Source organism: Passer domesticus, chromosome 10, assembly GCF_036417665.1.
Source record: "Passer domesticus isolate bPasDom1 chromosome 10, bPasDom1.hap1, whole genome shotgun sequence".
NCBI lineage: Eukaryota > Metazoa > Chordata > Aves > Passeriformes > Passeridae > Passer > Passer domesticus.
Window position 1 is genome coordinate 14,976,104 of NC_087483.1, and position 22,098 is coordinate 14,998,201.

Below are 22,098 nucleotides of genomic sequence, written 5' to 3' on the forward strand. Positions count from 1 at the left end.
CCTTCTAGCCTGAGGCACCAGCCCCTCAGGCAGGCAGTCTGAGCCAGCAGAGCGGCATTTTGGGGGCAGCATTAAACCATCAGCAAACAGGGGGTGGGTAACCCTTCTGTGTGATTTTTGGAGTGACTGTGGAGGTATGATTGGCAACGAAGAAGGCTTCAAGCATCACCACTTTATTGTTCTTCAGTACAACTTTTCACACCCCTCGTGCCACATGCATTGCACCTGTGTGCCCTCTGTTCCCTTTGGTGATTGCTCTGTGCCCCTCAGCACTCCATGGCTCGTTACCCCCAACGCTGCTCACCTGTCCTGCACAGCTGCACCCACTGGGGATGGGGCTGGCCCAGCCCCACTCCCAATCACCACAGACTGTGTCACTATATTGGGGAGTCCCTGGGGCAGTTGGGAGAGCTGGGGTTGCTGTCGCGTGTGTGTAGTTCCTGGGTCGTGTGAGGCCCCTTGTGTGAGGGTGAGTGTGTGAGCAGCCCTCATGGAAAACAGCCCTGAGGCTTAGGTGGGAAAAAAAGCCTTGAGAAAAGGTGTGGGAAAAGCAGCAAGATGTTAGACTGAGGGGAAACAGCATTACCAGAAGGAGCTGCCTGGTGGCCTGTGTCACTGTCCCAGCTGGTTGAAGCATCTCCAGTGTCAGGAGGCCAGCAGGAAAAAGGGAGCGCATTGGTGGCACTGGCAGGGACCTGCTGCAGCTGGTGAGTGCCCTGTGTTTTGTTTTTTCCTTTTCTCTGGAAAGCATAAGTGACAGTAAACATGATACAAATGTAGCTCCAGAGGACAGCCAGGCTCTTCAGATACTTTCAAGACTTAGTTTACTTGTTGCACATGCACCCAAAATGGTGATGGTGAAATGCAGTTTCTTTAGAGGAAAGAAAGCAAGTAGGGCAGGATTCCTACAAATTGGTGCAATTTCTGTGAAGCCTGAGTGAGGGACTATCTGATGCTGTTATTTTTTTAAGGGCTTTTTTGGGAACAATGTGGCAGAGATAACAGTGGAGATCACACTTGCTCCAATTCCTTGAAATGTAACCACTCTAAAATGACTCTATTTTTGGCTAATATTTCGGTGTTGTATGTGTTAATGTCCCCATAATGAAGGATTCAAGACACTGCTCACTTCTAAATGTGCTCACCTGATGTTTCTTAGCTTTATTAAGAAATTGGCTGTTGTCAGAGTTTGCATGGTACTTAAAGAAATAATCATATTATCTGTTTCTTACATATGTAAAAAAATCAATTGAATACATAAACCAGGAAAAATACTCTGTGGATTAATTGATTTCTTATAGTTCCAAATTGTTAAAATGAAATATTGCCCCTGGCACAAAGGTTAAGTGTTATTTTTAATTGTTGAATGTCATTCAGATGACTTTCAAAAAGGACATTGATGCTGAAGAAGGTATGATACCAGAAATGTGCAAGTATTGATTGTAAGTAGGGGAAAATTTATAAAAATCACAGAGATTTCTGATAAGTGTGGTCAAATAGAGATGCAGTAGGATGTGACACAGGAAGAAAAGTAAGGGTGCCTTCTGTCCTGCTGGGACCTGGAGAGTTCCCTCTACTCCCGCTCTCCAGTGAGAGTACTGCAGCTTTTGTGTTTGTCTGTCAGAGCCAGGTTTGAAGGCTGTGATGCCTATGGATGTTAGTCCAAAATGCAATTCATTGTCTCCGGCAACCAGAGGTTTTGAGGTGGTCTTTGTTCATTCTTCCTTCTTCCAGACAGAGCTGGAAGAAGTCTCAGTCATTGCAGTTCAGAACCCTTTTTTCTAACACCTGATTGGTATGAGGCCACCTGAATGCAGCAAGCCCTGAATTTCAGTCACTGAGACCCCAGTGTGTACAGTCCTGCTCTTGGACAGCTGAGAACAATCACCTCGTTGTGTCAGTGTGAGGTGTCCCTGGTCTCATCTAGAGATACCTAGACTGAAGAAAATAATGGGCAATTTTTCTCAGTGGTGATTAGTTCTTGTTTTAGCCCTAAAATGCCAAGAAGAGGGGGGGAAAGATGAGGATCTGTTTATGTATGCAAACATGAGACACATACCCATCCCTAATTGTGCCCAGAAATCTGATTTATGTGCTGCAACTCGCTTGCCATTTTATGGCAAATTAATTTGGCATAGAAAGTTAGGGAAAAGCCATGTGGGAGTTACATGGGGAAATTAGGGAAGATAAAGTTAGTGGGAAATAAATTAAACAGGCAAAATAACCAAGCTCTTAAAAAAAACCAAATATTAACCAGACTATCCAACTCCAAATCTCTGATTTTTTTATTTGCCTCTTAATCAGTAACAAAAGGGAATAAGTCAGTTTGTTGCTGTTGGAGGTCACCTTTACGGGTGATTTATAGTTTATGGTGCTACAGTAATTTCTGGAGAGATATGGGGCAAAAAGAGAGCCCTGAGCCTGTCAAGACTGTTGAAAGCTTGATGATGGTGGCATCAAATTAAAGACAAGCACCTTGTATCTCAGGCAGTCCTAGGGGAAAAAGGAGTGGTTTTTATCTGAAGTAGTAAAAAGGATGGTAGTGGGTGTCATATAACTTTTTCATTATCCTGTCACACTTGGAAATCCTGCATTGCAGGATCTCAAAGTTAAGAGCAAAATAAATTTATTGCAGTGTATCAGTCCTTTAGGGTATTTTACTTTTTTTATTTTTGGCCACTTTTCCTAGCCAGATTACAGATTTGGTATTAATCATCTCCCATCTCACTCTTGACATGAAATTTAGTTTTGCAGGGGATTGCAGAGCTAAAATCAGTTCAAGGGAAGATACAGCTTTCCTTCTGGGTTGCAAATCTGAAATAAGGAGATAAAAAACTGTTTATTCTGTTAATTTCAGTGTCACTTTTGATGAGAGGATGTTCTCTAGTGCCAAAAAAAACCCTATTTTGTGTGGTAAATAGTTTCTGTGGCATTTTTATAATGGAAAAAATACTTGTGTTAATTTTTGGTGCTCTACTGAGAGTGAAAAAGCAGTTGCAGCTTAGGCCTAGAAGACAGTGTCTCCCTTACATGCATCCACACATTTGTGCATGCTTTTTAAAATCGGAGCTGTAAGAACTTCCTGTCTTGTTTACATGGCTAAATATTTGTGGTTATGTGAAATTCGTTCACTTCTGTACAAATCCATGGTCACTAAATTATTGCAATGTGTTAGTTACTGCATGAATACAGAGAAAATAAAAAGAAAACAAGCTAGCAAAAGAAAGTAACACAAAAACTCACCCAAACAAAAAAAACCCCACAACTCAAATTAAGAGACCCAACACACACACAACAAATGGGAAAACCCAAGCTAAACAATCCACTTAAACAGGGATCATAAAAGGCATTCAGACTCATGGTAATGATGTGTGATAGGCAGCTAAAAGTAATGCAGAGATTATTACTTCTGTAGGGTTTGTGGAGTTTGCGGGATTTTCATTAAAACAGAAAGGATTTTATTTCTTTCCTACTTAGACATTCAGCATTCAAACAAGAAAAATAGATTCCTAATGCCCAAGGGGAACTAGTATCTGTCCAAGAAGTAATTAGATTTCTGCCTAATTTATAGTTATATTAATTATTAAGTCACTTCTCAAGTCATAAAGTTTATGGGGTCTGGACAAAACTGAAGTTTAACTTTGTTTACACATCAGAAGGCAATGACCTCTTCCTATATAGGAAGAAGAGTTAGACTTGAACAACTTTGGCAGTCAAAGACAGAAATTCTATTTGTCATTGTTATTCTAAATCTGCTGTTGTCATTTCACTTACTTGAATGGGAATGATTTATTGAATTATCCATTTGGGATCAAAAGCAAGGTTCTGTCATTCAGATGATCATAGCAAAAGGAATACAGGAGAGGATAGAAACTTTGAAGATAGAATATTTCTGTTCCTAGCTAGTGGATAACTCTTTCAAACAGGGTCACATGAAATACAAAAGGTTTTGTGTAGCTGTGTGAAGGAATACACAGTCTCTTTCACAACCTGGTCCCTTTTGCTACCTTTATCTGTGATCAAAATGGAGAATCATTAGGGATTTGAAAGTGCATGACTAGAAGCAGGTAAGAAAACACAAAAATCCTTCTGCATTTCAGAAGCATGCAAGGTTGTGGAAGGAAAGCAGGGTGCCCCAGGTGTAACTATCAATGCTAACACAAACCTTTCTTCCCTTCCCACTTCTGCTGTGTACGTGTGCATAGCAATTAATCTGGCTGCAGGAACTCTTTTTGCAAGGCTCTCTTGTCACAGCAGGTGCCATTCCAATGCCAAAGCAGAAATGCTGAACTCCATTCCAGACCACTAATTTCTTCCATGGACTTATTGTTTGAGTTTGCATTATCTTAAAAGCTTTGGTGTGCATCAGAGGCTGGTACCTCAGACAGGAAGTTCAACAACCTCAGCTTGTTATGTTAAGAATTGAATAAGGATTTATGAACCTGATGTGTAAATGGCAACAAGCTGGGCTTGTAGTCTCACTGCTTCTAGTCCTGCAAGATTCCAGTGTGTCATGGACAAGTGCAGATGTGAGCCTTGAAACTTGGTTTCCCTGTTCCCACCAAAAAAAAAAAAAAGTGAGCACCTTTCACATGTCACTTGTTCCTCAGCCACAGGTAGCACTCTACACATCAGTCTTTTTCCAGTGTCTGCTTGCTTAATACTGCTGGTGTTCATTTTTTCTGTGCTGCGTTTCTCCTTCTGGAACCATTTGATAGCTGTCCCTGTGACAGTCTGGTCCAGTCTTTATATGTATGTTATCATGATTGAACAGAAGTGAATAGCTTTGGCATTTTTTTTTTCTCTTTGGATACTTTTTTCCTCCTGCTTCAGGTAAGAGAACATAGAGAGGCTGCCTTCCATTCTCTTGTCTGCAATATTACACACAATATGAAATGTAAAGCAGGTAATCTGCATGGTTTAGTGTACCCTCTCTTCAACAGCAGTAGTGTCTCCTGCCTTCAGGAAAAAGAGACTGCTAAAAGGCCTGTGATAATAGGCAAGATAGGTGGAGAAGAAAATAAAAAGTCAACATCAAATAGCAATGATGGTGAGCCAAGGCAGAGCAGCAGTTCATTCCAACAGATGTTAAGAATTTAAGATGGCAAATTATGGAGCCCTGGGACTTGGATGTACAGACCAATATTTCCTGTAAGATTATTATACTTTCTTGTAGGAGTATCCTATCTGTAAAGTGTTTGTTTCTTTAAAAAAAAGCATGTATAAGCGTCCCACAAAGCAGCAGTAGAAAGAGTCATTCCTGAGTTATTTGGGATGAACCAAGAGAACCACAATTACTTAGGAGAAATACTTGCTGAGACCTTACAAGCTGTGCTGCAGCCCACAGTGGGCTTGGAAGGGCATTACAGAATAAACATCAAGAAAAGGGTTTATAATGGAAACCTTGACAGGCTTAAAAGCAGAGCAGTACACAGGTGCCACTATAATTAAAAGCGGTGACCCTTCAAAGAGAAGGTTTGCCAGCAGGTAAATAAACTGCCATTGTGCAGCTCACCTCATTGAACAGGAAAGTTTGGGAAGTGATTGGAAAATTGGCACCAATGGATGCCACGTCAGCCATCAGTTGTAAGAGACAGCTGCCTGCTATAGGATGAACAGAGTGTATGCACTATTAAAAACAAGGGCTTTGTTCTGAGAGTCATGCTACAGGTAATCTGAACCCTTCTATTTATGGCCTGTTCACAGTTGTCAGGTTCTTTAATATAATTTTTAGTAATATCCCACAGCAGGTCAGGTGGATAGAAATATTCCCTTGAGTGAGCTGAGCTTCAGACAGTCTGGCTTCGTGTACCAGCATGAATCTGTACTCAAGCTCCCTCTCCTATTTTCTTTTTTTTTCCTAATTTTACATTTCATTTTGTCAGTATAGTTGTGCCCTGTTTTGACTCATTCATGGTCTACTGAAGCCAGATAGGGCTGAGAGGTTTGGGTGTGTTTTCTGGTGATTAGTTTGTTGTTTTGGGTTTTTTTGGTTTTTTTTTTTTATTACAACATGAACATTTTTTCAGGCACTTTCACAGAAGCCTGGTAAAATTGCTGAATGGCCTCAGCTGCTTGGACTGGCAGGGACCTTGTCACAGCTGAATCCTTGCACCATCACAGGCTGAAACAGCAATGTTGTTTTCAGACTGGTAAAAAAAAAAACAGTATGGAGTTTGGAATAGCATTGTTTATAATCACATATCTTGTTCTAGAGGTTTATTCTGCATGCTCTTCCCTGCATGCAAGCTCTTCTGTGGGCCAGTACAGTCCTGGACTTTCTGCAGAGAAGGTAGCCAGGTTGTCTCAGGCTTCACATCATATTACTGGGGATTTGGGAATTTTTTTATGGGGTGGATTTTTTTTCCAAACAATCCATCCATGAGTCTGCCTTGAGAGGGAATATTTTGCTTTTTTAATCAGGGATAATGATTTGGACCTGCCAGACACTGGTTTTAAGGCAGATTTAAAATTCAAGTAAGCTTAAATAGCAACTCAGTTAAAGCGGTACAAAATCTTACATAATTGCTCTCAATTTTTTTAACTTATCTTGTTCTGCCTCAACTTCAGATTGTAAACCTTAACTGTTTCTGTGCTGGGAAATAGAGAAGTACAATTTTGCTACTTAAACAGTGGCATCTAGAAGAAATCAAATATTTTTCCCCACTAATCTGATATTTACTACCTTTTAATTTTGAATTTTTGCCAGAAAAACAGGATGCAAATCAGTTGGAACTCCAAACTAAGGACTACAGGGTTTGAAGCAGCAGGATTTTTTGGGTTTGTTGGTTTGTTTTTTTTTCCCCCCCCTCTGGCCGTCTGTATTTTAGTGTGGCACTGAGAAATACAGACTAGTGTTCTAGTGTTTGCAGACTGGTGCTGGGTTTCTTTAGCCAAATGGAACATGTAGGCACAGTGCTAATGAAAACTGATCTATAAATCGAGCTGTATTTTTTTAAATGACTGGTTAATACCTGGTGTGTAGGTATGTGTGTTCGTAGTGATCTGAGAGCAGCTTGAAGCTGTAAGGCTGATGGCAGCTCTAATTCTGACCACAAAAGAAGCAAAGCACAGCTTCTGAAGGTTTCACCTGCTTAATTCCTTTTTTAACATCTTGCAGATTGCTTGTTTATCCAACTGGCTGCTTTGATAAAGCTTCTTATCTCAGATCAAGAGCACAGTATCTATCAACTTCAATTTATTCAATTCTTAGAATAAGAGTCTATCAGTTTCATTATCTGGATCTTTGCATTACTTTCATTTTGGAATAACAGGCCACATTTAGCAGCTATTTTCTCCTTAAACATGACATTTTGGAGCTGTGAGTCTATAGCTGGCTGACTGTGAGCCTGCAGCGTGCCCAGATAGCCGAGAAAGCCAACAGCGTCCTGGCTTGTACCACAGAAAATGTGGCCAGCAGTACAAGAGCAGTGATCATGAAGCCACACTTGAAATTGTGTGTTTTTGGGCCCCTAACTACAAGAAAGATGTTGAGATGCTGGAGTGTGTCTAAAGGAGGGCAATGAAGCTGGTGTAAGAGTTGGAGCACTCCTCCTCTTAGGAGAAGAGGCTGAGCAAGTTTTATCCTGGATAAAAGGAGTCTCAGGAAAGACCTTAGTACTCTCTACAGCAACGCAACACGAGGCTGTAGCAAGACAGGTGTCAGTCTCTTCTCCGGAGCAATGAGTGATGGGATAAGAAATGGCCTCAGGCTGTCCATGGGAGAACAGGCTGCCTGAGAAATGGTGGTCACCATCCCTGGGGTTATATTAAAGGCATGTTGATGTGACTCTTAAAGCTTTTGATCTCATCGTTTTCTTAGGATTTTGATTGGTGATTGAGGCTTTGAGGGGTTTTGGTCTCTTCCAGATGCCTAAAATATCTTTTCTACGCCATCCCAGGAAAATCCTGTTGCGCAAAATAAAGGAGAAGAAAGGGCCTACTAGCTCAGATTCAGACTTAATGTTGCAAGAACTCAATGCAGAAAATGGATTGTCTTCCAGTTGTAAAGCAAAATTACAGTGATGTGTAGGTGTTGAAGAGAAGACAAAATCAAGAGGGGGTTTTACTTTCTGATTAGAGACTTAGGGGTTAGCTGGAATAATGACAGCTTTATTAATACATGTTGGAATCATGTCATGATGGCAGTGTAGAAGGAATTGCACTTACCTTGCTTTCCTGTCTTGAAAGAGCTGTGAGCCTCTAATTCTTCAGCTGAAATATTTAGCTTCTCGAGCTTTCTGGTTGAACTACTTCTAACACTTTCAAATAAGCTTGTAGGGAGGCTACTGAAATAAATGTAGCTGCTTCTTTCTCATAAGTTTTTTCTTTGGTAGTTTTGCTTGCCTCTCACATTAAATCATCTGAAGATACAAGGTCTTATGGACTTCTCAATAATCCATATTTTGGAAACATAGTGACCTTGTACATATAGGTGTGGGTGGGTAAGGGATGAGTGTGATCCAGCATCACACCTAATACTGGGCAAAGTAGAAAGAGCTAAATATAGGCCTGGCCAAGAGGTTAACCAGTGATCATGTCATTACCTCCCAGAGTGCAGGATGGTATGGACTAGCATATTCTCTGTGAAAAGAAATAGAGGTATAAACTTTTACCTCTTCCTGAGACTGAGGGGCCCATTCAGTGTTCAGCCCTGAAAATCTGACAGTTGTTTATTCAACCTTTGGAGCCCACTGTTTCTGCCTGGGGCCTGGCTGAAGATGGGTTCTTCTTGCAAGACCTGCTCAGGAGCAGTGGAATCCACAGGTGTGCTTTCTCACCTGCTCCAGGGACTTGAAATCTGGAGACCTTTGAGTTCATTGCTGGTGTTTGAAACTGAGCATGACTTACCCATCTAGTTCTTACTGCAAACACCAGGTATGTCCTACTAGACTGTGACAATGATCCACCCATCTCCAATGCTGGCAGTGCATCTTTAATTAGGAGAAGCACACAGGTATCAGTTGTCTATTCCCCTCATACTTGTCTAGCATCCTGAATGATTGACTGTATTCAGGATTTTCCTCTTATCTGTCTCTGGGCATGTCTTACAAGTTCAGGGGAAAAAATAGTATTATGAGTGGTGGAAACAAACCTTTTGTCTGTTCAAGCTTCAATATGCAATTTCTGAAGTGCTCCTAATGCCAGCGTTGTCTCCCTCTGAACCAAGTTAATGACACTCTTCTGACTACACTATTCTGTAGAAATTTTTTCCTTTTTACAATACTTTAACCCTTTCATTCATTTCAAGGAACTAAGATTTGAATTTATGTCACACAGGGTTAATCCATTCTCCACAGTGAAGTGCAAAAATTCAGAAATAATGTAATCTGTTCTGCTGCCATCCGTGTAAAATATTGTTTACACTCCAGGCCTATTGCTTCAGGAAATTATTGATAGGAACAGCTGCTCCTTCCTGAGAAAAGTAGAAAAGTCCTTCCCCTCTGACCAGGGGCACTTTTCAGCCACCTTTACTTTATCACTACGACACAGAAGCATGCAAGATTGGATTTCAGACTTTAAATAAAAAAAAAAAAGTGTAGCAAAGAAACTCTCTAAAACTTCACTCAGGAATTTTTTTGTGGACCTCTGAGACATTTTCTTGTGCTCCAAAGGGTTTGTTCAAAACAAAATGAAATTTGGAGCATAAGATATATAGTACAATCAGAATCCAACTTCAAATGTACCTCATTGCTACTGAGTTGAACACTATAATTACAATTATAACTCTGCAGTGCTTTATGCATAAATTATTTAAATTAAACCACATAGATTATTCAAATTTTATCTCCAAGAAACATTTCCAAAAGCCTGCTAACACACATATTGCAACTCACTGCAAACATGAAAAACTCTTAAAGGCTTGATTATTTTTTTTTAATTTTTTTTGGAACTAGACTCTGTGCAGTGACTTATTTCAAGTTGAATGAGTCTTGGGTTAAATGGATTTGGTGCTGGTACTGTATTTTCAGATCCACCCTTCAAGCTCAGCTGAGCAAAAGGCTAAGCTGGTGCCATTCAGTCTTTCCTTTCCTGATAACAAACTGGAGGGTTTCTGTGGAGGGTTTAATGCAAAGCAAAAGCCTCTGCAGCAAAAAGAAGGAACTCACACTTTTTACCTTGTAGGAGCAGCTCTGCTTGGTGTGATTATTTGACATGATATTGACAATTCTTCACTTGGGACGATCCTAACAAAAGAATATATTTTCACATGAAAATATTAATGAGTGAAGGTTCTACCAGGGTAAACCTGATTCCTGGAGGATATCCCTTGTTTTGAGCATTTCTCATGGGAGGCTAGGAAAAGAAACTTCATTGGTTCATTTCTCTTACAATAATATCTGCAAAGTTCTGCAGACAAACAGGTCAGAATACTTGTAGCAAACCATAACATTTTTGTCTTTTCAGCAGCAGTAAAAAAAAAATTTGGTTCTGGGAGCAAATACAGTAAAGGTTTTTACCTTTCCGTCTGCCAGTACCTTTTTCCACTGAAATCACCTAAACAATGTTTAATGTTATGAATATTCTTAAGCATGTGGGTGGCTGCATACAGTATTAAAATGAATCACTGAATGGTAGCATACAAGACACTGGTTTGCAATTTACAGAAGACTGTTTTAATCCTCTTATTTTTGGACATCATCATTTTGTATTCTTCAATCTCACTGAAGATTTCCATTTAGAGTTCTGTTTCCTGAAAAATCAGTGGAAACTGGTGTTAAGCCAACACAGAATGTCTGAAGATCTCCTGCTTGAAGATTTTATTCATATTAGAGTGACAATTTGCTGCTGCAGAAACTGTAATGAAGAAGGGTTTGCTTTTTAGTGTCATCTTGTCTGAACAAATAACTAACAGGACTTTGCTGATGGTTATTTGGAGGAGAAATCAGTATTGCTATGACACCTAGATACCTAATAAGAAAGAAAAATAGACCTGTTCCACATTGCTGGAATTGTGGAGCAAGATAACTGAATATCTAAAATTCCTCCTGGGCTTTGTATTTCTTAAATTAAAAATGAAAGGAAAAGCTTTCAGTTTTGTATTCTTTATCACAAACTGAGTATTAAGTTAGTTATGCATAGTAACTCACCAAAAATGACACATGATTTGAGGGTCTATATAAAGTTAAAGAAATATTCCTGATTTTTTTTTGTGTGGGTTAATCAGACCTTTAGTCTTTGCATGATGAAGTAAGCAGGGCTGTAAGGGGCAATCTTTCTCAAAGCAAAGGGCCAGAGAGTTGTTAACCTCATGAAACAACTGCTGAAGATCAACAGCAAAATATTCCTTTATTCCTGCAGTGATGGAAGTCATGATTCTTCTATGTTATTTCCTGTTGCTAAGGCTTTAATACATCTTTCAGATACAGTATTTGTAGCACCATGTGATTTAGATCTTCACTTGTACTTTCATCTTTTCCATTCTGGGAAGCACCACAACAGTAACATGGGGTTTTTATGGGTTGGGGTGGATCGGTTTTTTATCAACACACCCAGATTTGTGTGTTTGGCACTCACAGGAAAGGTCTAACCTCAATACCCATTATGGCTCTGTTTTTGGGATGAGTCAAGAGAGTCCCTCTGAAATGCAAAGACAGTTTGTATATCTAATTCAGTGGATGAACAGGAATGTTCAGTTATTTCTTGAGTTCCAAGAATAAGAACAATAAGCATATTTTCTCTCCTCCCCTTAGTTTCCTTAAATGTATATGTTTCTCTGTTTCCTTCTTTGACAGTGTTTTACAGTTAAAAATACTTAAATCAGAAATAAACTTTAATGTTGCATGCAAATTCTAAACTCGCCAGCTTCAGTTGTATAATGAAATTATGTCCAGGCACAGTGTGACATGCTAAAGATTGTTATTGCTAACCCCTGTGGTTTATAGCCCACAACTCTGTGATAATTTTTTTCAAAAAATCCTTTAAAGATTCCCCGTGTTATCACTGAAAATACTTCTTTGTCTTTAATTATTCTGAGAAACACACAGTTAATTGTAGCCAGTTTGATCATTCATTAAACTTACAAAGGCCTAACTCTGTACTCTTTATACAGAACAGAACACACGTTTATCCTGTCCAGTGGCATAGTTCTCACCATGCACTGGTAGCAGGCCATCAGCCTCCTCTTGCAGAGCTGAGAAAAGGCTGCTTTAATTTAATTCTGCTTTTTTCTATGCATAGCAGTACAGAGTGTTTGTCTAGTACTGTAAGTGGACAGTTGTTAAAAATAATCTCGTGGTGAAACTTGCACTTAAACAGAATCTTCTTGTTGCAGAGGTTGCTCACCACCCTAACATAAAGCAAATCTTCATGCACAACAAATATAGCATTTACTTAATAAGAAAAACTAGTGCAGTTTTCAAAACAATTTAAAGTTAATCAAATCCAGATTAAATCTTATTGATTTCTCTTCTCAATAAATGTGCACTTGTTCATGCTCATTTGTAGCATGAATTGTTTGTAAGTGCAGATATTTAGAAATACTTCTTTCAGAAAAAAGCCCAAGCAGCAGCTTCTGTTCACCATTATTGTTGGTTGCTCTTACCTGCCTGATAAAGTCCTGCACATGCATCATGAAAAGCTTTTGGAAGAGAAAAAAACTTCTCTATCAGAGAGTCAATCAGCCAAAATGTAAAATACAAGTGAGAGCTTACAGATATCCCAACAGCTTTTTCTACACTGATAGTGGTTGTAAAAATCATCTTTCAAGAACTGCTTTGTCTGAACAAGATGTTTTCTCCATCATTCCTCCTCCTGTTTTGCAGACGCAGCCAGGCTCTTATCTGTTCTGAATGTGCTTTTCTTGCTAAAAGTATTTCCCATCTGCTGACCTTTATTTTACTTCTCATGTTCTACTTTCCCATTTTAATATTATGGTCAGTAGTGAAGGATGGAACCCTTCCTTAAAGCAATTGTCTTTTGAAGATTTTTAGGTTTTATAATGATGAAGAAAATATTTAAAATATAAAAGAAACTGAGTTTATTGGAAAGACTTATTATACACAAGCAATTCATTCTGGAAGTACAAGAATATTATTGGTCAAATACTGTTGAAGAGCCCAAATGCCTCTGCAAAGGACAAGGATGCCTACTTCTAACAAATAAGCCACGTTTGTTACTAGATCCTTCTGCTGTATTAGAAGGAGAATATAAAGGGAAAAAAATCCTAATATGTTACATTTAGAAGTACATATTTTGGAGAGAGTTTTAACTTGTTGTGGCCATGTACTGTTAATTTTACTTCCATGTAATTATGGATTACATTAGTAATCCATAATTTACTCTAATTTATGAATGCATGTTGCCTTGTATTTTCAGTCATAAGCTTCAGGAAAGCTTTGTTAAAGGAAGCCTGAGTTTCAGTTTCACTGTATGGCTTGAACTGTGGTTTCTGAATGATAGGTTTTATTACTGGCTTATGCTAATGCCCTGCAGATTGAAATCTTTAAGGCTGTAACTGCATCTGCAGCCCTGGGAGCTATCAGAGAGTAGATGTTCATCTGACAAAACCATGGAGCCAGGTGGCTTCTGTGGACACCAGTTTGCTGGAATTTACTGGAAGATAATTGAAGAAGGAATAAAGCTATTACAAAGGAATGACAGGAGGAAGCGGCAGGTGGAGGAGGATGGTTAAGATCTTAAATATGTCCCAGAATGGCAAGAAAAAGCATGATGCAATCTCCAACACCCCCTTGTGTTTGCTATCTGAAGTAAAATAATGACAGGTCTTGAGATCTTGGGTAAAGTTGGTGTTGGTTGGCTTTCCAGTATTGCTAAGTCACTATAAACGTCAGACTCATGAAGCTGCATCTCTAAAAGGAGTACATTATGAGTTTATTGAAGTATTTTAGGAACCTGCTGTCTCTGAAGCACTGAAGCTGTTAGGCTGAACTTTTTCACTCAGTGCTGGAGAAAAGCAAAAGGATTGAGAAATGGTGACTGTAGCCTACAAAGACAGCAAAGCTGAAATCTTACTGTATTGTATATGGCAGTAGGATTTCAGCCTAGTGTTTCCATTTCTCCTTTTTAAAAAAATTATAGATACTTGAGCCTGAATCTGTCCTGTATTTGTGCAGTCCTCAGTGCTGAAAATTGGAGTGCTTATGCATTAGACTGCACTGTCCTTACCAGGATATGATACATGTCAAAGGCAAGGGTGACTCAGTACATACTGCTCATCTTAAATAATTCATGTCATACAATTGCAGACAATCTCAAGTTATAAGGGACCCATAAGGATCATGTAGTTCAACACTTCCTCAGAGGGATAAGTAATGTTATTGGATGGAATTCTGTAATTATTCCTGGTCATGTCTCAGAGGTTTCACTGTCCTTTAAGACTCTTTTTTTCAGTTCTCTTTCCCCCAAAGATTTCCTGTTAAGTGTGTCCAAAACAATGATAAAAATCAAAGGCCTTTTTTTCCTTCCAATTCTCTCTCCAAGGCTGTGAAGAAGCTGCTCCTGTTTAGTATCAGTGGAATCCTCTTTAGGATCTGGATGAGGGAATCAAGCACGCCCTCAGTCAGTTTGCAGGTGACATCAAGCTGGGCAGCAGTGTTGATCTGCTGGAGGGCAGGAGGGATCTGGACAGGCTGGATCAATGGCTGAGGCCAGTGCTGTGAGGTTCAAGGCCAAGGGCCAGGTCCTGCCCTTGGGTCACAATGACCCCATGCAGCACTACAGGCTTGGTGAGAGTGGCTGGAAAGCCACCCAGAGGACAGGGACCTGGGGCTGCTGGTCAGCAATCGGCTGAACATGAGCCAGCATGTAACCAAGAGGCCAATGGCACCTGGCCTGTGCCAGGAACAGTGAGGCCAGGACTGGGACTGTCCCCCTGTGCTGGGCACTGGTGGGGCCACACCTCGGGTGCTGTGCCCAGCTCTGGGCCCCTCACTATAAGAAAGACACTGAGGTGCTGGAGCATGTCCAGAGAAGGGCACAGAGCTGGGGCAGGGTCTGGAGAAGTCTGAACAGCTCCTGTGAGGAGTGTCTGAGGGAGCTGGGACCTTCAGCCTGGAGAAAACGAGGCTCAAAGGGACACTTACTGCTGCCTTATTGCAACTGCCTTAAAAAGGAGGCGGGCAGTATTTTCTCCCAGGTAGCAAGTGATAGGATGAGAGGAAATGGCCTCAAGTTGCCCCAGGGGAGACTTTGATTGGTTCTTAGGAAAAATGTATCTAAATGTTTGTCAGGCTGCCCAAGAAATTGGTTGAGTCCCCATCCCTGGAGGCATTTTGCAGAGTGTAGCTGTGGCACTTGCTTTAGTGGTAGACTTGATGTTCTTTAGGTCTATCACAACCTTAATGATTCTATCAATGTTCTGAAGAGAAACTGTTTTTTTAAACATTCTTCACTGATTTTTTTTGTCCAATCTTAACATATTGCAAAATAAAATTTGCATCTGTGAGCTTATTTATTTAGATGAGGAGGTGGAAAGAGAACTGAAATTAACTATGGTTTGAAAGTGTAACAAATATATTCTGTTTATACTCATTTACGTCATGGTGAGAAACAGACTCTTGAAACTGTCTTAAACTCAATAGTATAATTTTTTTCAGAACTTTTTTCACAATTTAAATCTAGCATGGCTTATAAATTAAGAAATGGATTAACTTTGATTAAGAGATAAATAGCATTTAGATTTGCTATTTAATTCAGAGATTGTCATCACCTGTCTCAACTTCAGTGTTCATGAGTAAGTCTCAAAAGGCTCCGTAAGATTATCTGGTCTGTAACGTGCATTCACCTTTCAGAAATCTTCCATCCCATTTAATATTCAAATAAGTCTTCTAGTTCACAACTAATTATTAAAAGCATGGACAATCAAATATTGTCATCCAGTGTGTTATCAACACATTTCAATTTTATTATGTTGTTTCAAGTTTCCTTGTTGCCGTCTTCACGGCAGAGACACCAGCAGCCTTCCTACCTGCTCAGGGTCTATTAACTACAATCAAATGTGCAAGTTGTAAGTTTGCCAGATCATTCCACCAACTAAAGCAAACAAGCTATAACATTGAAAACTTGTGGGAAAATGAGTGTGTTTTGATTCTTTCATCATGAACATCTTGTTTTATTGCTTTGAAGTATGCAAATTTATCTGAGACAAGGGCTCTGCTAGTTTAGCCATGTGAAGTGTCCGATTTGACTAACTGAAGTCAGGTTGCTTTGGAAAGGTACCAGGTGTTACCTGCAGTTATTTGAAGTTCTAGTTCTTCCCTTTCAGCATCGCATGTCACTAGATCAACCTTGCAAAAACAGCTGTAGCCTATGGAATTGAAAAAGGGTCCTCAAAGCTGAGAGGTTCTTCTCCACCTATGGATGGAGCAATACTGAGTGAGACTGGAAAAAAGTTGTGCCTTGGGCACAAAATAGTGAAGAATTTCATTAAATCTCTTTGGTAGCCTTTTTTTAGGTCCAAGATAGGCTGTTACATGCAAGGATGGGAGAAAGCTGCAAGGCACCTTGACTTTGACTGAAAAAAGTCTATTTCAAGTCTCAGTGAAGTATTGCAACTGGACTTCAGATGACTCATGTTTATATTTACATTTTTAAAAGCATTCGTAGAAATTCAATGTCCAAAACACTGGAGAATGAGTAGTGTCAGTCAGTCCTATTTCCTGACACACATCCATGTAACATTAGCACAGTTTGCTTTTTGTGCTTCTAATATTCAGACTAACTTATAATATTCTAATATTTATTTGTGTCAACACCACCTGCATTAAATTAAATTTGTAAATTAAACATAGCACACTTGTTACAGGGTGAACTTTCTTATCCTCAGTAGCAATTGGTAACTGTGTTATGTTCAGGCAAAGGAGTAAAATTGAAAAAGGATTTGTAAGCGTTTTTCAAATTACTTCAGGTAAATAATAAGCAACTTTCCTCTACTGCTGTTATACAGTGATAGCTCTCTTTAATTTTCCAGTGCTAAATTAATTTACAGTTGCTTCAGACCTCAGTAATTTGTTCATGGTAAATGCACATCTGGGAGAGTTCTGGGGATCTGGAATGAAGAAATACAAAATGCAGTGCTCGCTTATTACAAAATTGCATTTCTTAGCTTTAGTCTGTCATTATGGCTGCACATAGGTGTAAATACACAGAAACATTAAACTTATAATGAGCAAAGACTGGCTAGTTTTAGTCAGGATTTTCAGAGACCTCTGGGAGTGGAATGCCTATTTCCTATTCAATTTCTTTTAAGTTATTTGGAATACACCACTTTTAGGAGGATGTTAGTCATCCTTAGTAATCCTGGTGGTAATAGTCTCCCTAAAATTACACTAACTAATGTTTAGGGTTTTTTTAATGGGAAAAAAATGTGATACAAGTTTGCATTTGTACCACAGGAGGATGAAATCACAGTGATCCCCACTGGCTTTAGTGGGATTTGGAATAGACCTTTTCAAATAAGATCAAGGATCTTTACATGGAAGTAGAATATGATGCACTAGAGGAATATCAGCAACATGTTGCTGATTTTTTTTCTAGCTAAAATAAGATACCCTAAGAGATCAGGGCTACAACCTTCTTTGGATCCAAAGCATTTTGTTGCTTTGGTGCCTTTTCTCTTACTGGGTTTGTAACTCAAGTGTTTGAAGATTGTAACGAATGCAGTTCTGAATATTATGATAATATGACTGAGAAAGAAATGTACCTGACCAATTTAAATATTATAACCTCTCATATCACTTCTGTGGCAGGAAAAAGGGTGTTTTGCCTGGAGGGTTTTCTTTTTTGCCTTCCAGTGTACTTTCTTTATATTGTGGTTTCCTATATTCCTATTTTCTAGCAGAATCCTATTTCATATTAACAAAGAACAAAGAATTCATTCCAACTCTACTGAAGACTGTATTCCACTCTAAGATGATTCTGGGAAGCTTGGTAGCAGGTGTTTCCTCAAAGGCAAAAATACAAATATAGCCATCAAGATGTTACTCTTGCTTTCTGTGCCTTCCACATTGGCTTTCCTAGAGCCAGCAGTTATTCCTGTTCCATCATTACCACAAACCAGAGATAAGACTTCTTCATTCTAGTGCAGGTTCTTAGTTCTTACTGTATATGTATTATTTCAGTTGCAGCTAAGTCTGGAAACTGCCTGCAACTGCAGGTGCTTTAGGTTAAAAACAATTTCTTGAGAGGTTGTATAATTGCTTGAGAGGGAGAGCTGCCCCCTTCTTATCTAATTTTGATTATCTGTGTTTAAAATTACTTTCTGTTACTGGATTTATCTTATTTGTTGGGTTTGGCAAGTTTGTTGGTTTGATTGTTTCACTGTGTGATACCACTGTGCTTTTTCACTAACCAGGTATATAAGTCTGCATCTTGCCTGTGTCTGACATTTATTCCCCAATTGATGAGCAAAAAAAGCTATTTACAGATCTCTCTCTGCAAGGCAGTGAGGAAGAGTCTTCCAACAGGAGAGAATTACTTCAGATGCAGCTGGTAGGGTGCAGGCCTTTAAATCTGAGACAATGAGAGTGGTACAAATAATTCTTGTAGAGAAAAAGTAAATTCCTTCCTATTCCCTCCTGTGGAAGACATTTTTTAAATATTCTCATGTGAACTCATGGAAAAAGATTCTTGTTCCATTTCTTATTAATCAGGATTTTGCATGAATCTCGTGTGATTTCAGGGACTGATTGTGAGGTGGTTACCCTTAGCAACCTGTCTTTTACCTTGGATCACCAAATAATGACCCCAGTGGATGTAGCAGGTGTTCTCCATAATAACTGCAGGGGAGCAGAGAATACTACAGTAATATGCATTTATCTAAATTGGAAACTCACTTAAAGAGAATACTTCTAGTTTTTGCTTTACAACTTGGCATTCCTATGCTCTGCACTTCAGAAAGTGTTTCAGAGTAGAACAGAAAAAAGAATCCCAAGGAATCTGTTGGAAAGAAGACAGGAATCCTTATAAAACTCAGTGCTTTATGGCTAAGATATCGGTGGGGGGAATGCTTATATTGAAAATACTTGGGGTTTTAATAACTAAATGTAAATGTTCATTTGTGATTCAGAGAAAACTAGATTTGGGGTTTTTTTCCAGAAGAAAGTTGTTCTGTTTCAGATTGACTTGCCAGTGGAAGGAAGGGAAAGCAAACACTCTTGGATTCTGAGTAAGGGATTTTGAAATCCCTCCATGCTTAATAATGAAACTGGCCTTTCTCACTGGCAGTCATAGAGAACTCCACAAAAGAGGTGTGGGAGTAGAGTAACCCCTACAGATGCCATGTACCCTGGAAGCCCTTGTGAGAAGATATTAATGATGAAGGAGCTGGAGGATGCACATGAATTTCATGATTATTCCAAAGCAGAATGACTAATGACTCGTTCTTTTCCTTCTCTGACTCTTTGCTGCTTCAAAGCAGATGTGTGAAACATCACTTGAGACACTCACTCCTTTGCAGGATGCAGGCTAAAAGGAGACTCCTTTGTAGCACAGTCCCATTGGAGCCACTCTTGTATGGAGGGAGCCTGAAGGCAAAGAAATTTCTTCCTACCCATTCTTCTGCAGGAAAACTGGTCTCTAGGGCAATCCTGAGACAGGTTTTGGGTGTCATTTTTGCCTTCAGTTGGAAAAAATCCTTAGCAATTGAAATGGACAGCAGCAAAATAAAGCATAGACCCAGAGTTTTGAAAGTCTTGGATCTGTTTATCATCTAGGTTTCTAGCCAGGGTTATTTAACTCACCATTTCTGGTTTCAAAGCCACCTGCCATAAAGAGGCTTCTGCACCATTGATGGGTTACCAGCCCTAAAGAGCCTAATATGGAAAGGGCTTGTCCCTTAATCTAATTAATAACAGTCACTTGGGCTCAGCAGTGGCCTTGAAATCTTCCTGCTGTGTTCACATGCATGTCTGCCTTTCAAGTTGGTGAGATTTGAGAAATGTCACTCCATGGGACAAGATAAACATCTAAAATAATAAAATGGGGGGGGAAGCTTAGATTTTTTTTCAGCCTAAATAATGGATAAACAGTTTTCCTCTAAATTCAAGCACTTAATGAAAGACAGAAATAACTTGTATGCCTAGTCCAGCTCTGCTAAACCTATATTTCTGTACTGGTTTTTTGTGGAGGCTCAGAGTCAGAATGTTTGTACTTTACAGGTCAACCCCTTGAAAAAATTCTCCTTTGCAATTCTCAGTAGGTACCTGCTCCTTCTGCTTTTACTGTGGGGAATAAAGTTTACTTCTGTGAGATCTGAGTGTTCAGCACCTCTGTGGAGAAGGCCTGTAATCTACTTTTAGCAAATTAAAATCTAATACAATTTGTCTGTATTTCATTTATGCCTCAGGACAAATTAATGTTAAAAAAAGCCTTTGAAATGAAAATGGTGAGTCCTCAAATTAACCTAGTTGTAGTGTTTTATTTCAAGTTTCATTTGGGAATTGAAGGTAGCTGTTAAATTGCTGGTAGGTAAAACATCACTGACAATTTGCTTGCGTTTTTCTGCAAATAGATTTTCACTTAGAAAAGTACAGTGGGATTTGGAAAAAGAAATTATGAAAATAATGAGCTAGTCTTTTCCTTAAAGTTTTGTTTTGCTCTTCAAAACTTTAACTTCTGTTAACAAAGTTATTATAGTCCTAGAAATTGATGTTGAGAATAGTCATTAATTACTTTATTTAAAGCCATGTAGACAGGGGTCAGGCCACATTAACCTTCCTGTGCAGAGTTTGCTGTTCAGAGGTGTCAGTCTTCTCTGTGCTGCAAGATGGCTACAGCTTGAAATGAAATTCATTTTCATGTGCAAAGCACAAGCAGCAAGGTCCAGCAGAAAGAGACAGCAAACATGTTTGTAGCTTGACCAGTCTCTGAGGGTGAGGCCATCCTCCAGGGCACTTTTGAAAAGTTTTGTCAGCCTAGAAGGATCTCGATGGAGGGCAAAAAGTCCAGCAGATTGTTGGAAATAAGTAATTCTCTCTGCAGAATGCCCTCTCACAATGAGGTCTCTTGTCCTCAGGATCCTTACCTGACAGGTTGCACAGGACAACAGAGCCTAGCAGGGGCATTTCCAGCCTCTCAACCACGAGGACATCCAATTCTAGATATGTGCACAGGGGGAATCTCAGCAGGTGTGACCGCCTTTATTTCTCCTGATAAGAAATGGCTAGCAGTAATTAAAAAAAAAATCAAGGTCTTCCTTCTAGACTCATCATCACATTTTCAGGGCTTAGAAAGAAATAGTCCTTTCAGCAGTAGCCATTATTTATTCTTTGGGCCATTGCAATTGGGAAATGAGGGAGTGTCCCAGTTGTATTTTATTTTCCAGCTGAGCTACCCTATGTTGGCCAAACTTTTATAGGTTAAGCAAGGCATTGCTGTATGTGATGTCTGACAGCAGAAGTGCTGAATGCAGGGGGGTTGTACTTAAATGCTTTATAATCAACTTTTGAAGTAGCTACACAAAGTAGAATTCTAATACAGAAAAAGCTGTCAAGAAAATGTTCCCAATTTTTTGTCATAGCTTATTGTAGTTTATATCCTTGAAAAAGTCTCAGCTATGAAGCAGAAAAGTCCCTCTGCCACAGCTCATTCGCTTCTAAATATGTATATACGTACACATATTGTAGTTTATTTAAAATACACATGTGGTTCTACTTTCCACACAAAGCTTTCCTGCAGGTTTTGGAGTTAAGGTTAACATTCTTTAATACAACATTTAATCTAACTCTTCTACAGCTTCTGTGCTCGCTGTCATTTCTTTCCACCAATTAAATCTGACTGCTTCAGTGTGTAAGGAACAAATGTGAAAACCTACTGACAGCACACTAGCAATTTCATTCATGGCATATAAGCCCAGAGGCTGAGTGTCAGAAAGCCAGCAATCTGTTAAATGCTTTATCCATGTTATGCACAATATATTTCTTATTAGTTATGTTTTTCATGCTCTGATTTAAGCGAGTCCATTATTTTGTGAAGTCTAATTTGACTTGCAACGTAGAAATGGGCTGGTTGAGTAGACACTTTTCTGGCTTGTCTTGGGTTGTTAGTTCATTTGCTTCAGGACAAACAGATCACCTCAGAGATCAGACAGCAATTGCTTTCCATGGTGAGGCAATATTCAGTAATAGTTGGTGTAATAAA

The 22,098-nt window shown here is 39.3% G+C and overlaps 1 long non-coding RNA gene across 1 annotated transcript in view; it reads left to right on the forward strand.

Moving 5' to 3' along the window:
• The first annotated feature begins 117 nt into the window (after positions 1-117).
• Positions 118-22,098, forward strand: part of LOC135308677 (uncharacterized) — a 96,680-nt gene continuing 74,699 nt past the window's right edge. Inside the window, exon 1 of the long non-coding RNA XR_010369063.1 lies at positions 118-707. This is a non-coding gene — a long non-coding RNA (uncharacterized LOC135308677). The remainder of the gene's footprint in view (positions 708-22,098) is intronic.